A 15,149-nucleotide genomic window follows, 5' to 3' on the forward strand; every position below is an offset into this window, starting at 1 on the left:
ACAAAAAGACAAAACACAATTTCCAGGCTATAGATAAATAAATAAATAAAAAACGTACAAATGTCCATTTCATGAAAAATCTTACACAACGAAGGACGTTAATTGGACACACTTAATCAACTCGAAATATACAATCACGCAAAAAGGCAAAATATTAAATTAACGAATTCATTTTACATCACATAAATTTTAACACATTATAAACTAAAAAAGTATTTTTAAAACCAAATTCAAGCACCACTTCAACATCTAAAAGCACTACAACACTCAACGCTCCCAGAGGCAGTTTCTGAAGAATCTTAAGTGTGGAAACTGCCTTAGACACAATAAAGTTTTATACAACTTTCATTTAAAGTGTATTGTAGTTGATTTTTCAAAAATTTTATAATTGTAAAAAACATACCTTTTAAAAAGAAATCTATCAGGTAATAGTAATTAAATGTATTTTGAAGGTAATAAGTTTTTCCACCACTGTAAAATAAAATCGCCAATTCTACTTATGTATTAATGTTCTTTTTATTCGTGATTTTCTGCAACGATGAAATACTCGTTCAGTTCGTGTCTTTCTGCTAACAAGAAGTTTATTTTTTATTTTTATGTTTTAAAAAAATTCTGATGTGGATACCACATACCTTCCTTGAACGCCTGTTAAATTGCATATACATATTTTTTTTGCTGCACTTCATTTAAACTTATTTCATTTGAAAGTGAGATGCGATCCTCCACTTCTTTAATAAAGTTACACAATTGCTAAAATATTAGTTTTTATTAACATCAATAAGGAAAGTTTTGGGGTACATAAATTAAAATCTAATAATGTGTTAAACAAAGATGGTACACCAATATATAATACGAAAGGTAAAGTCGATAGATGGGTGGAATATATTGAAGAGTTATACGGAGGAAATGAATTAGAAAATGGTGTTATAGAGGAAGAAGAGGAAGTTGAGGAGGATGAAATGGGAGAAACAATACTGAGATCTGAATTTAAGAGAGCATTAAAAGATTTAAATGGCAGAAAGGCTCCTGGAATAGACGGAATACCTGTAGAATTACTGCGCAGTGCAGGTGAGGAAGCGATTGATAGATTATACAAACTGGTGTGTAATATTTATGAAAATGGGGAATTTCCGTCAGACTTCAAAAAAAGTGTTATAGTTATGATACCAAAGAAAGCAGGGGCAGATAAATGTGAAGAATACAGAACAATTAGTTTAACTAGTCATGCATCAAAAATCTTAACTAGAATTTTATACAGAAGAATTGAGAGGAGAGTGGAAGAAGTGTTAGGAGAAGACCAATTTGGTTTCAGGAAAAGTATAGGGACAAGGGAAGCAATTTTAGGCCTCAGATTAATAGTAGAAGGAAGATTAAAGAAAAACAAACCAACATACTTGGCGTTTATAGACCTAGAAAAGGCTTTCGATAACGTAGATTGGAATAAAATGTTCAGCATTTTAAAAAAATTAGGGTTCAAATACAGAGATAGAAGAACAATTGCTAACATGTACAGGAACCAAACAGCAACAATAACAATTGAAGAACATAAGAAAGAAGCCCTAATAAGAAAGGGAGTCCGACAAGGATGTTCCCTATCTCCGTTACTTTTTAATCTTTACATGGAACTAGCAGTTAATGATGTTAAAGAACAATTTAGATTCGGAGTAACAGTACAAGGTGAAAAGATAAAGATGCTACGATTTGCTGATGATATAGTAATTCTAGCCGAGAGTAAAAAGGATTTAGAAGAAACAATGAACGGCATAGATGAAGTCCTACGCAAGAACTATCGCATGAAAATAAACAAGAACAAAACAAAAGTAATGAAATGTAGTAGAAATAACAATGATGGACCACTGAATGTGAAAATAGGAGGAGAAAAGATTATGGAGGTAGAAGAAGTTTGTTATTTGGGAAGTAAAATTACTAAAGATGGACGAAGCAGGAGCGATATAAAATGCCGAATAGCACAAGCTAAACGAGCCTTCAGTAAGAAATATAATTTGTTTACATCAAAAATTAATTTAAATCTCAGGAAAAGATTTTTGAAAGTGTATGTTTGGAGTGTCGCTTTATATGGAAGTGAAACTTGGACAATCGGAGTATCTGAGAAGAAAAGATTAGAAGCTTTTGAAATGTGGTGCTATAGGAGAATGTTAAAAATCAGATGGGTGGATAAAGTGACAAATGAAGAGGTATTGCGGCAAATAGATGAAGAAAGAAGCATTTGGAAGAATATAGTTAAAAGAAGAGACAGACTTATAGGCCACATACTAAGGCATCCTGGAATAGTCGCTTTAATATTGGAAGGACAGGTAGAAGGGAAAAATTGTGTAGGCAGGCCACGTTTGGAGTATGTAAAACAAATTGTTGGGGATGTAGGATGTAGAGGGTATACTGAAATGAAACGACTAGCACTAGATAGGGAATCTTGGAGAGCTGCATCAAACCAGTCAAATGACTGAAGACAATAAAAAAAAAATTAACATCAAATATTTATACAATTATTTATTCAACAATCTTACCTAAAATATTAGAAATAGCCTTTAATACTCTTTAAACAAATGCAAGTCATATCTATCATTATGTTTTTTTTTTTTAATTATTATGATGTAACCATCAACAAAAACGAATAATCAGATGTTTCACAAAATCTGATGTGGACACTACATGACTTACTTTTACCCCTATTTTTTTTTTTTTTTTAACTGAATTTTTACGGCATCGACTGCTAAGGTCATTAGCCCTCGTCACATTCTTTAAAAGAAATTATTATCTCCATCAGGATCGTCATATGTAAGGGTGTAAAGGGCCCTTACATTTTATTTAAAAACACAAACTTCACAATAAACATTAAGACATAAAAGACAAGGACAATCACAAACACTTATGGGGTGTAAAGGGCCCCAATATTAAAATTTGAGGTAGGTTCTCAAAAGACCATAAAATTAAAATTTCAGCTTATCAATACCATATCTTTCTTTCTTTCTTCTACGAGTCTCATTTATAGTTTGTTTAAGCACCCTCGGGGCGACCAGAACCGCCGTTGAGCAGTATATCAGTCGCGCCAGGGTACCGTGGCAGTTGAATCCTTCTCATAAACAGGCTATAGGCATGCACGGCGTACACCCACAGCCTCGCGCCCTCAATCTACCCTTGAGGGTCCCCCATGCCATCATCGGACACACCCCGACTTACTGCTCTTGAATGCAGGTGAGCCAAAATGGCCTAGGCAAGAGGGCTACCTCCCGTCACTATACGTGCCACGCTTCGAGACTCCCTTATATGTATATATAAAACTACCGCTTACTTTTGATTCAGTCGATTATAATCAATAGGGGAGGTGCACAATTAGATGTTACAACATTCTAAATCGATTATTTCAACAACCTACGGCTAATAGTTTTTGAGTTATGCGAGGCACATACGTACGTACAATTGTCACTCCGAAACTAGTCAAAATGGATTCAGGAGTAGTAAAAATGGATATTTCCGTTGAAATCTGAAAACCGAAATTTTTCGCGATCAAAATACTTCCTTTACTTCTTACAAGGAAGTAAAAATTAATTACAATCACCTACTATACGAGTAGGTGATACTATACGAGTCCTCCTCTATGAATCATGAGACCTTGCCGTTGGTGAGGGGGCTTGAGTGCTCAGGGATACAGAGTAGCTGGACCGAAGGTGCAACCATATCGGAGAGGTATCTGTTGAGAGCCAGACTAAGGAATGATTCCTGAAAGAGGGCAGCAGCTCTTTCAGTAGTTGTTAGGGGCGTGAGTCAGGACGACTTAAACGGCCGTATCAACATCACTCAATCCTCTGAGTACTGCGCAGCTGAAAGCAATGGAAAACTACAGCTGCTTTTTTTCCAAGAAAATGTGGCTCTCTGCATTTTCACATAGCAATAATGGAGGCGCCTTCCTTGGTAAAATATTCCGGAGGTAAAATAGTCCCCCGTTCGGATCTCCGGGTGGGGACTACTAAGAAAGGGGTCACCAGAAAATTAAAAAATAACATTCTACGAGTCGGAGCGTAGAATGTTAGAAGCTTGAAAAAGGTTGGTAGGCTAGAAAATTTAAAAAGGGAAATGGGTAGGACAAATGTGGATATAGTAGGAATTAGTGAGGTTCGATGGGAAGACGAAGGCGACTTTTGGTCAGGTGATTTTAGAGTAATTAACTCAGCGTCAAATAATGGGCAGGCAGGAGTAGGTTTCGTGATGAACAAGAAGATAGGGAGGAGAGTGGAGTATTTCAAAACGCATAGCGATAGAATCATTGTAATAAGGATAAAATCAAAACCTAAACCGACAACGATTGTTAACGTCTATATGCCTACAAGCGCCCATGATGATGATGAGGTAGAGTGTGTATACGAAGAGATTGATGAAGCAATTAAACACGTAAAAGGAGATGAAAATTTAATAATAGTTGGAGATTGGAATGCAAGCATTGGAAAAGGCAAGGAAGGAAATATAGTGGGTGAATACGGGCTGGGCAAAAGGAATGAAAGAGGGGACCGACTTATAGAATTTTGCACAAAGTATAATTTAGTAATTGCCAACACCCAATTTAAAAATCATAATAGAAGAATATACACTTGGAAAAAGCCAGGTGATACTGGAAGGTATCAGATAGATTATATCATGGTTAAGCAAAGATTTAGAAATCAACTCGTTGACTGCAAAACTTACCCTGGAGCAGACATTGATAGCGACCATAATTTGGTGATAATGAAATGTAGATTGGGGTTTAAAAACCTGAAGAAAAGGTGTCAGATGAATCGGTGGAATTTAGAGAAGTTTGATGAAGAGGAGGTAAAGAAGATTTTTGAGGAGGACATCGCAAGAGGTCTGAGTAAAAAAGATAAGGTAGAAAATGTAGAAGAAGAATGGGAGAATGTTAAAAAGGAAATTCTTAAATCAGCAGAAGCAAACTTAGGCGGAATAAAGAGAACCGGTAGAAAACCTTGGGTTTCAGACGATATATTGCAGCTGATGGATGAACGTAGAAAATATAAGAATGCTAGTGATGAAGAAAGTAAAAGGAACTATCGGAAATTAAGAAATGCTATAAACAGGAAATGCAAACTGGTGAAAGAAGAGTGGATTAAAGAAAAGTGTTCGGAAGTGGAAAGAGAAATGAACATTGGTAAAATAGACGGAGCATACAGGAAAGTTAAGGAAAATTTTGGGGTACATAAATTAAAATCTAATAATGTGTTAAACAAAGATGGTACACCAATATATAATACGAAAGGTAAAGTCGATAGATGGGTGGAATATATTGAAGAGTTATACGGAGGAAATGAATTAGAAAATGGTGTTATAGAGGAAGAAGAGGAAGTTGAGGAGGATGAAATGGGAGAAACAATACTGAGATCTGAATTTAAGAGAGCATTAAAAGATTTAAATGGCAGAAAGGCTCCTGGAATAGACGGAATACCTGTAGAATTACTGCGCAGTGCAGGTGAGGAAGCGATTGATAGATTATACAAACTGGTGTGTAATATTTATGAAAATGGGGAATTTCCATCAGACTTCAAAAAAAGTGTTACAGTTATGATACTAAAGAAAGCAGGGGCAGATAAATGTGAAGAATACAGAACAATTAGTTTAACTAGTCATGCATCAAAAATCTTAACTAGAATTTTATACAGAAGAATTGAGAGGAGAGTGGAAGAAGTGTTAGGAGAAGACCAATTTGGCTTCAGGAAAAGTATAGGGACAAGGGAAGCAATTTTAGGCCTCAGATTAATAGTAGAAGGAAGATTACAGAAAAACAAACCAACATACTTGGCGTTTATAGACCTATAAAAGGCTTTCGATAACGTAGACTGGAATAAAATGTTCAGCATTTTAAAAAAATTAGGGTTCAAATACAGAGATAGAAGAACAATTGCTAACATGTACAGGAACCAAACAGCAACAATAACAATTGAAGAACATAAGAAAGAAGCCCTAATAAGAAAGGGAGTCCGATAAGGATGTTCCCTATCTCCGTTACTTTTTAATCTTTACATGGAACTAGCAGTTAATGATGTTAAAGAACAATTTAGATTCGGAGTAACAGTACAAGGTGAAAAGATAAAGATGCTACGATTTGCTGATGATATAGTAATTCTAGCCGAGAGTAAAAAGGATTTAGAAGAAACAATGAACGGCATAGATGAAGTCCTACGCAAGAACTATCGCATGAAAATAAACAAGAACAAAACAAAAGTAATGAAATGTAGTAGAAATAACAAAGATGGACCGCTGAATGTGAAAATAGGAGGAGAAAAGATTATGGAGGTAGAAGAATTTTGTTATTTGGGAAGTAAAATTACTAAAGATGGACGAAGCAGGAGCGATATAAAATGCCGAATAGCACAAGCTAAACGAGCCTTCAGTAAGAAATATAATTTGTTTACATCAAAAATTAATTTAAATGTCAGGAAAAGATTTTTGAAAGTGTATGTTTGGAGTGACGCTTTATATGGAAGTGAAACTTGGACAATCGGAGTATCTGAGAAGAAAAAATTAGAAGCTTTTGAAATGTGGTACTACAGGAGAATGTTAAAAATCATTTGGGTGGATAAAGTGACAAATGAAGAGGTATTGCGGCAAATAGATGAAGAAAGAAGCATTTGGAAAAATATAGTTAAAAGAAGAGACAGACTTATAGGCCACATACTAAGGCATCGGCATCCTGGAATAGTCGCTTTAGTATTGGAAGGACAGGTAGAAGGGAAAAATTGTGTAGGCAGGCCACGTTTGGAGTATGTAAAACAAATTGTTGGGGATGTAGGATGTAGAGGGTATACTGAAATGAAACGACTAGCACTAGATAGGGAATCTTGGAGAGCTGCATCAAACCAGTCAAATGACTGAAGACAAAAAAAAAACTATACGAGTACATTTAACGTTCAAATGCATATTACATATTTATTAATCAGAAGGTATTTGTAATGAAATATTTAATAATATTAAAATTACTTATATCAATAGATTTATTTTTAAAAAATATTTATTTTATTTTATAAAAGTTATCATTTTTACTTTTGGTTTCAAAAAAAAAATACCAAAAAAATAATAGACCCACCGGGTTGCTCTAGTTGTGCACTCGTCGTCGTAAGTCAATTGATTACAAAGTCGAAAGTTCTAAGGTTCAAATCCTAATAAAGGTAATTGCTTTTATTCGGGTTTGAATATTAGATTGTAGTTGCCGGTGTTCATTGGTAGTTGAGTTTCAATTATCCACACGTCTCAGGAATGTTTAGCCTTTCTTTTCTTATTCTGTTTAGCCTCCGGAACTACCGTCAGGTATTAATTCAGAGAAAAAATGAGGTTGATATGTATGAGTGCAAACGAAGTGTAGTCTTGTACAGTCTTAGGTCGACCATTTTTGAGGTATGTGGTTAATTGAAACCCAACAACCAAAGAACACCGGTATCAACGATCTAGTATTCAAATCTGTATAAATGTAAATGCCTTTAATAGGATTTGAACCTTAGAATTCTTGACTTTGAAATCAGCTGATTTGCGAAGACGCATTAACCATTAGACCAACCCGGTTGGTCAGGAATGTTCAGCCTGAGTTTTTTTAAGATCATGTTTTGCGATACAGCTACATTACATTGATAAGTTGCTAATGACTTTAATTGTTGACTTTATTTGTTGAAAAAATAAAAAAAAAAATACTAAAAAGTAATTAATTAATTTTAAAAATTAATAATTTTGCTGATTAATGGATTTAAATAATTGACATTTTTGTATAAAATATTCATGGAATTTACGAGTATAAGTAATTCTTTCATCAGTTATTTATACTAGAGTATGAGAAATAATTATTATTTTTAACAATAAGTATATAAACGTTTTTATAAATACTCGTAGGCCTCCTTATTGTTTTGTAAAGCAATTGCATAGAAACAAATAAAAATATATTACAACCAGTAACCAGTAATTAATAATTACTATATATAACCAGGTAATAAATTATTAATATAATTATTTAAAATATAAATTAAGTGGTATTTTTAATTTATAATTAAAGTAAGATTTTAAAATTAAAAAAAAAAATAATTGAATTTAAAATATTACATATCTTAATAAAATTATAAGTTTAATTAATTTATTTTTGTTAAAATGTTATCCAAATCTTAACAAATAGTAAGAGATAAATTATTTGATTCTTAAAAGATACTTTAATCGTTGTAACAACAGGTAACTTTGCATTTGTATAGGGAATCCTTACACGTAGCATACAGCTAAATATGAGAATATAACGACAGGTAAATATGAAAGAGTAAATATAAATTAGTAATATGTCCACCGCTTTGCTAATCGCTACTTTCTAGAAGCAACATTGACAGATATACTTTTACTGTTAGAGATAAAAAGTAAATATTGAATTAACCAGGAAACTTGCAGGCGTTTATCTGGATGATAATTTTTCATGTCATAAAATATATTGAATATATGGGAAAGAGACTAAACTTTTTTCTTACAAAAAAAAAGTGAAAATGTTATCCGATATAGTGTACGATTAATTATAACACATGGTTAGATTTTCGATTTACTGAATCTGTCTTTTTGCATTTATATTTTGGGGCTATTAAATTTAGACAAAAACGAATTTTTATGTTAAAAAATAATTTTTATTAAGCTATGAAGTCAGGCCTAAGTAAAATAAAATTTGTAAGAATGATTCTAAAATGCTCAAAAATTCTTACCACATATTCGTTGTACGTGTTCGAGGATTTTGACCAAAAAAGTTTGGCTTGAATTATAAAAGACGTTAATCTTATACAATAGTAGAATTACTAGGATCGATACTAAATTTAAACGTAAATTTAGGAGTTCTTCGGCAAATTAAAGCTTACTTAGCAATGAAAAAATTGTTAAATACAGGTCGTCTTTCAAGGATAAAGAGATAAGTAATTTTTAAAAGTATAACTTAAAATTGCTGTTATTATTTCTTTTTTGTTTATCTTTGTAAATAAGTTTATTATATTTTACCCTGTTTTATTTACAAATCGTTTATCAGTCTTGGAACTGTATTGTAGTCTTTTTTTTTTAATTCTGTGTAATTTAAAGAAATAAATTACTTTTAGAAATTACACCATAGAAATATTTAAGTGGTCAATTTTCGTTGTCAAATTTTTTTTTTATAAAGAATAAAATAGTTTTATTATCAGAGTAACTCATGTATAAAGCTTTTAAATATTAACACTTATTATGGGAACGCGCGCTTTCTGTAATATTGCTTGCGCGGTTTCGTTAATATTCCCTTGAAATTACGTTTTATGGTTGCACACTTTCAGTAGTTATCTCTTCTTTTAAGGGTGAGTTGTATTATCTCATTAACATCTGATAAGGGTCGGCAAATGTTACTACCATGATAATGCCTGAAATAAAGTAAAATTTAAAATATGCCAGATCGTTAGGATGAACACCAAAAATTAATAAAATTTATATAAATTAAATTTATTCTGTTATAAGCTAAAAAGAGAAATAATACGTAAAATTTTCATGAAATCCAAACATTCTTCCAGTTATATAATTTCTCAACCATCACCTTGTTTCAACATCAGATTGTTTCAATTTATTGGAATAAACGGATTGATAAATAAGTGAAATTTAAACAATACATTAATTAAATCGTTCTTGAGACAAGATATACTTGGACTCAGTGCACTCAAAACATCGAAAAATAAAAAAAAAGCTTGCCCTGAGGTAGATAATCCCCACGTCCGGAATACAACATCTACGTTCCACGTCCAGGGCGGCAACAGCTGTACCTTCGTACATTACATATAGCTGGCTAACGGGATTCCGAGTAAATTCCTCGGTTATGCTTTGTTAAGTTTGACCTGGTTCCAACTTCAGGTCACTAAACGGACTGGATTTTTGGCTACCTGCAGGAAATGGAATAACAAACGATTTTGGAAATGGATTCATACCACTCTTAGAGCTGGCGATGTGGCGGCCAGGGTCAATGTTATTGCAGGTGTAACGGAGACCCTTCCGTTGTCCACATGCCCCCTGCGATGGCAAGCATGTAGCAATGGTGCCCATGTATGTCGGTGCATGGGAGCTCTGAAAGCTTCGATGAGTAGGAGCCTGGAGTCAGTGCAGAGACTGCGCATCCGCTCTCTGCCAGGACATATGCCGGTTCCACCGGAGTACCGGATCGGACCTCCAAGGTTAGTAGCCCTGGAGTGGGGGTGTACCCCGGCAGCTAGCCTTGCTACAGAAGGGATCAATGTTCATGAATATTCCTGAACAAACTAACGTGGCAGAGGGTGCACGTAAACACCCCCGTTTAGAACCGGCCGTTTCGCCTGAGGCGAAACGCCGAAAGAGTGCAGAAACCAGAAGGATTGAGATTGAGGCTAGGAAAAGCTTGCAGAAAGCTTTTTTCAAGAGCAGCATTCCAAAACCTAAGTATTTGGTTATCACTAAGGAAAAAGGTAATTTCTCGAAGGTGAGTCCTTTCCTCATCGCTCGAGAAACAAACAAATGTGCTGGAGGCCCTGTTAAAGAAATAAGAAAAACTTTCACGGGACTTCATGTAGAGACTGTTAATGATATACAGTCTCAGAAGATTCTAGGACTGAAGAAAATTGGAGAACTAGCTGTACGTGTTGATCCCCACGGCACGCTCAACACCTCAAGGGGTGTTGTGGTCTGTCGGGATCTTTTAAATTGTTCGGAGCAAGAGATTGTAGAGGAACTGGCAGCACAAGGAGTAATAGAGTGCCGTCGATTGAACATGAGAAGGAACGGTGAGGTCTTACCCTCAGCTTCTCATGTCCTCACTTTCAACCGGCCTACTTTGCCGGAAAAGATAAGAGCAGGGATTCACCGTTTGGATGTGCGGGCATTTGTCCCACAGCCAATGAGGTGCTTTAAATGCCAACGCTTTGGCCACACCGCTCTTAGATGCGAAAGACCGCAAATATGCGTGTGCGGTGAAGAGGTGCATGAGGGAGAGCTGTATAAAGATGCTCCTACATGTATCAATTGCAAAGGAGCGCATTCTTGTAGTTCGAGGAATTGTCCTGTCTACAAAGATGAAGTAGCTGTGCAGGAAGTAAAAACCCTGCAAAAGGTCAGCTACTTCGATGCAAAGAAGATAGTTAACGCCCGTAAGCCTAGAGCAACAACAACCTACGCTCAGGCTGCGGCTGCCGCTCCTGTCCCTGCTCCAGTTGCTGTCGATGAAGGTCAACTCATCAGTAAACTTGCTCCGACCTTGGCTAATATGATCGAAAGAATTATTGACAATAAAATGAAACCTTTCAATAGTAAAGATCCTATAAAGCCAAAGATATTAGTACAGCCTCCTCCCGAAGATAAAACACTGAAAGCTGCTCCTATTCTGAAGAAAACGGACGCCAAAGCAGAATGCCAAGTCCGACTTAGTGAGATTCTTCATGACAAGGAAAAAGTGATACTACAGAAACTATTATGGGGGCTCCCAAGCCTCCTGTAACTGAAGTGGCCTCTAAGCCTCAGAGGCTACAAAAAATCACACAGGGGGGCGAGTGTCCCCCCTCGCACAGGCGGTGACCGGTGCGACCCCCGTGTTGGGGAGCAGCCAGGTTGCCACCTCTCAATCGGCGCCTGGAACCGGCGCCGATCCATGCCCGTCGTCGTCGGCGGCTTCGGTGTTCTCCGATACGGAGACCGGAAGCCTTACAGGCGACGACCTTCTCCGCGAACACGATGCTGTTCGTAGGATGGAGAAGGAAAGGAAAAAAGGATGGCCGAAAGGAAAACCCAGACAATAATTTAATTAAAAATTAGCGAGTCGATTGTACAATGGAACATCAATGGATGTTTTTCAAACATCCATGAGCTCCAACGCTTGGTACATGACGTAGACCCGATTTGTATATGTCTGCAAGAAACGCATTTCCGCCGAAATGAAAATTTGTAATTAAAAGGATTCGATATATTTCGGCGAGATCAACCGCCAAATGTAAGAGTTAGAGGTGGAGTAGCTATATTAACATCGACTAGAGCTACCACCGAAGCGGTTGTTCTAAACACAAACCTACAAGCGGTCGCCGTTAGAATGAAGCGTCCGCTCCAGGTCACTGTCTGCAGCATATACTTGCCGTATTTTGATTGGAATAAGGATGACATAGCAAGACTAATTTCCGAGCTTCCCCCACCTGTTTTACTGGTGGGTGACTTTAATGCTCATAATTCTCTTTGGGGATCAGATCGAGTAGATCCCCGTGGAAGAGAACTGGAAGGGTTCCTGATGAATTCAGAACTTATTATTTTAAACGACGGATCAGGAACCTTTTTCAATGCCAGAGATGGATCGACTTCCTGTATAGATCTTGCACTTATAAGCGGATCGATAGCACCGAGGTACAGCTTCCATGACATAGACGATCTGCATGGAAGCGATCATTTCCCGGTGCAAATTGTAACTGATGTTACAAGAACAATATATCCCATCCCTAAAAGATGGTTATTTGAAAAGACAGACTGGACGAGCTGCACAGCTAGAACGATACTCCCGGAAACAACTAAAGTTATCGGAGACGATGTCGACGCCATAACAAATGCAATAATTGAGTCGGCATCGAGATATATTCCCAAAACATCTGGGAAACTTACAAAAAAACCCGTTCCATGGTGGAACGATGAAATAAGTGATGCTATAAAAAGAAAGAAAAGGCCGTATAACGCCTTTAAGAAGCGTCCTAGCATAGAAAATCATGTTGCCTTTAAGAAATACAGGGCGTATGCAAAACGTCTTATGATAGACTCGAAAAAACGATCCTGGCAGCAATACGTGTCATCCATCGACAAAACTACTACTGCATCAGATGTTTTGAGGAAAGTGAAGGCGATTTGGGGGCGTAATGATTTTGCTCCCATAACTAGCCTTCAAGATGAAGATGAAAAAAAAAGACACTCCATATGAAATTACAGAGCTCTTATCCAATCACTTCGAAAAGCCCAGCAGAACGGCCAACTACGAGGAAGGTTTTCGAACCAAAAAAGAAGAACACGAAGGTCTACTAAATTTTAGAACTGAGTATAATTACTCATATAATGTACCATTTAAAATGGAAGAATTCGCGAAAGCTTTGGAAAAAGCAGGTAACACAGCTGCTGGTCCGGATGAAATCCATTATAATATGATCAGGCAGCTGAATACCACTGCAAAACGCAGATTATTAGAACTTTATAATAAAATATGGCGGGATGGAACGTACCCGCAGCAGTGGAAAAAAGCTCATGTTGTTCCAGTACCAAAGAAAAATAAAAATTTAACAGACCCCAATAGCTATCGACCTATTTCTTTGACGTGTGCTATGGGAAAAATACTGGAAAAAATTATTAATAATCGACTCGCCTGGGTTTTGGAAAAAGAAAACCTGATATCACCGCATCAAGCAGGTTTTCGGCAATACCATTCTACCACTGATCAAATGATCAGCTTAGAGGACATTATATATAACAGCTTTATTAAAAGGAAACATTGTGTCGGAGTCTTCTTTGATCTTCAGAAGGCTTTCGATATGACCTGGCGTCATGGTATAATGCTCCAGATACATGAATGGGGCATTCGTGGCAATCTGCCTATACTGCTCAGCAACTACATGAATGACCGTATCTTCCAAGTACGCGTCAACAATGAATATTCATGTGAAAGAATCTTGGAAAATGGCATACCGCAGGGTTCGCCGTTGAGCGGTACCTTGTTTACCATTGCCATTAATAAATTGATACTAGCCATTCCAGTAGAAATCAGCAAAAGCGTCTATGTTGATGATCTGGCAATTGTGTATGCCAGCAACAAGACTGCTATGGTGAGGTACAAATTGCAACGAGCGATCAATGCTCTAAATGAAGTTGCAAGGAATAACGGATTCCAATTCTCACCAGAGAAAACGTGCTGTGTACACTTTTGTAGGAAGAGAATTCCTAATCAAAGTCCTGCGTTGACAATTGACGATAATCCAATACAATATAAAGATAGCGTAAGATATTTAGGACTAGTATTGGATAAATACCTTACATGGGGATTACATATACAGGACTTGAGTGATAGATGCAAAAGAGCCCTAAACATTGTAAAATGTTTATCGAATTTAAATTGGGGCTCAGACAAAGAGACATTATTGAGATTGTATAAAGCATTGGTTCAATCTAAACTAGACTACGAATGTATCGTATATTCATCCGCTAGAAAGTCGCACTTAAGAAAGTTAGACGTAGTTCATAATAGCAGAATAAGATATGCAACAGGCGCTTTCCGCACAAGTCCGGCGGCTAGTCTGATGTCTGAAGCCGGAATAATGCCTGAACATTATAGAAGAGAGATCCTTTTGTTAAGATATGCAGCAAATGTATGGGCTTTCCCTGCTCATATAAATAATAAATTGTTCACGAATCATCCTATGGCTGCAGTATATGAACATCGTGCTACCTATTCCAGACCAACCGGAATTAGGTACCACGAATTAAGAAGAAAATATGAAATTGCTATACCAGAGACACTAGCAATTTCTACTAGAGAAATACCGCCATGGCTCTTGCCAGCGGTAAATACAAGTTTGGATCTCTCTCAAGGAGAAATAAATAAGAAACCAGCAGTGATAATCCAGCAGAATTTTTAGCAACCGTCAGTAGTTACGAAGAACATATTAGAATTTATACTGACGGTTCTAAAACCGAACATGGTGTTGGATGCTCGATATATGTAAATGAAGAAGCCCACTTTTGGAGACTGCCAGATGTGGCCAGTGTCTACACGGCAGAACTCACTGCAAATCAGCAAGCTCTTCGCTACACTGAACGCTATTGCGAAGAGAGAGTGCTAATATGTTCCGATTCATCAAGTCCACTCGTCGCAATTCGGAACAAGAACATTAAGGATGTCCTAATTGCAAACATCCTGTCCATTTTAAACGTACTAAAACAACGAGGACAGCGATGCGTATTTGTATGGACTCCAGGGCATGCTGGTATTACAGGTAATGAAATCGCAGACGAAGCTGCCAGAAAGGCAACAGTCTGCGATGACTTGGATGCATTTCCTGTAAGTGTGGCAGATGTTAAAAACCGTCTAACAAACATAGTAAGAAACAAGTGGAACGCTGAATGGAGAAGCAGCAGGTACAAAAGCA

This window comes from Lycorma delicatula, chromosome 5 (assembly GCF_047948215.1).
Source record: "Lycorma delicatula isolate Av1 chromosome 5, ASM4794821v1, whole genome shotgun sequence".
In the NCBI taxonomy this organism is placed as follows: Eukaryota; Metazoa; Arthropoda; class Insecta; order Hemiptera; family Fulgoridae; genus Lycorma; species Lycorma delicatula.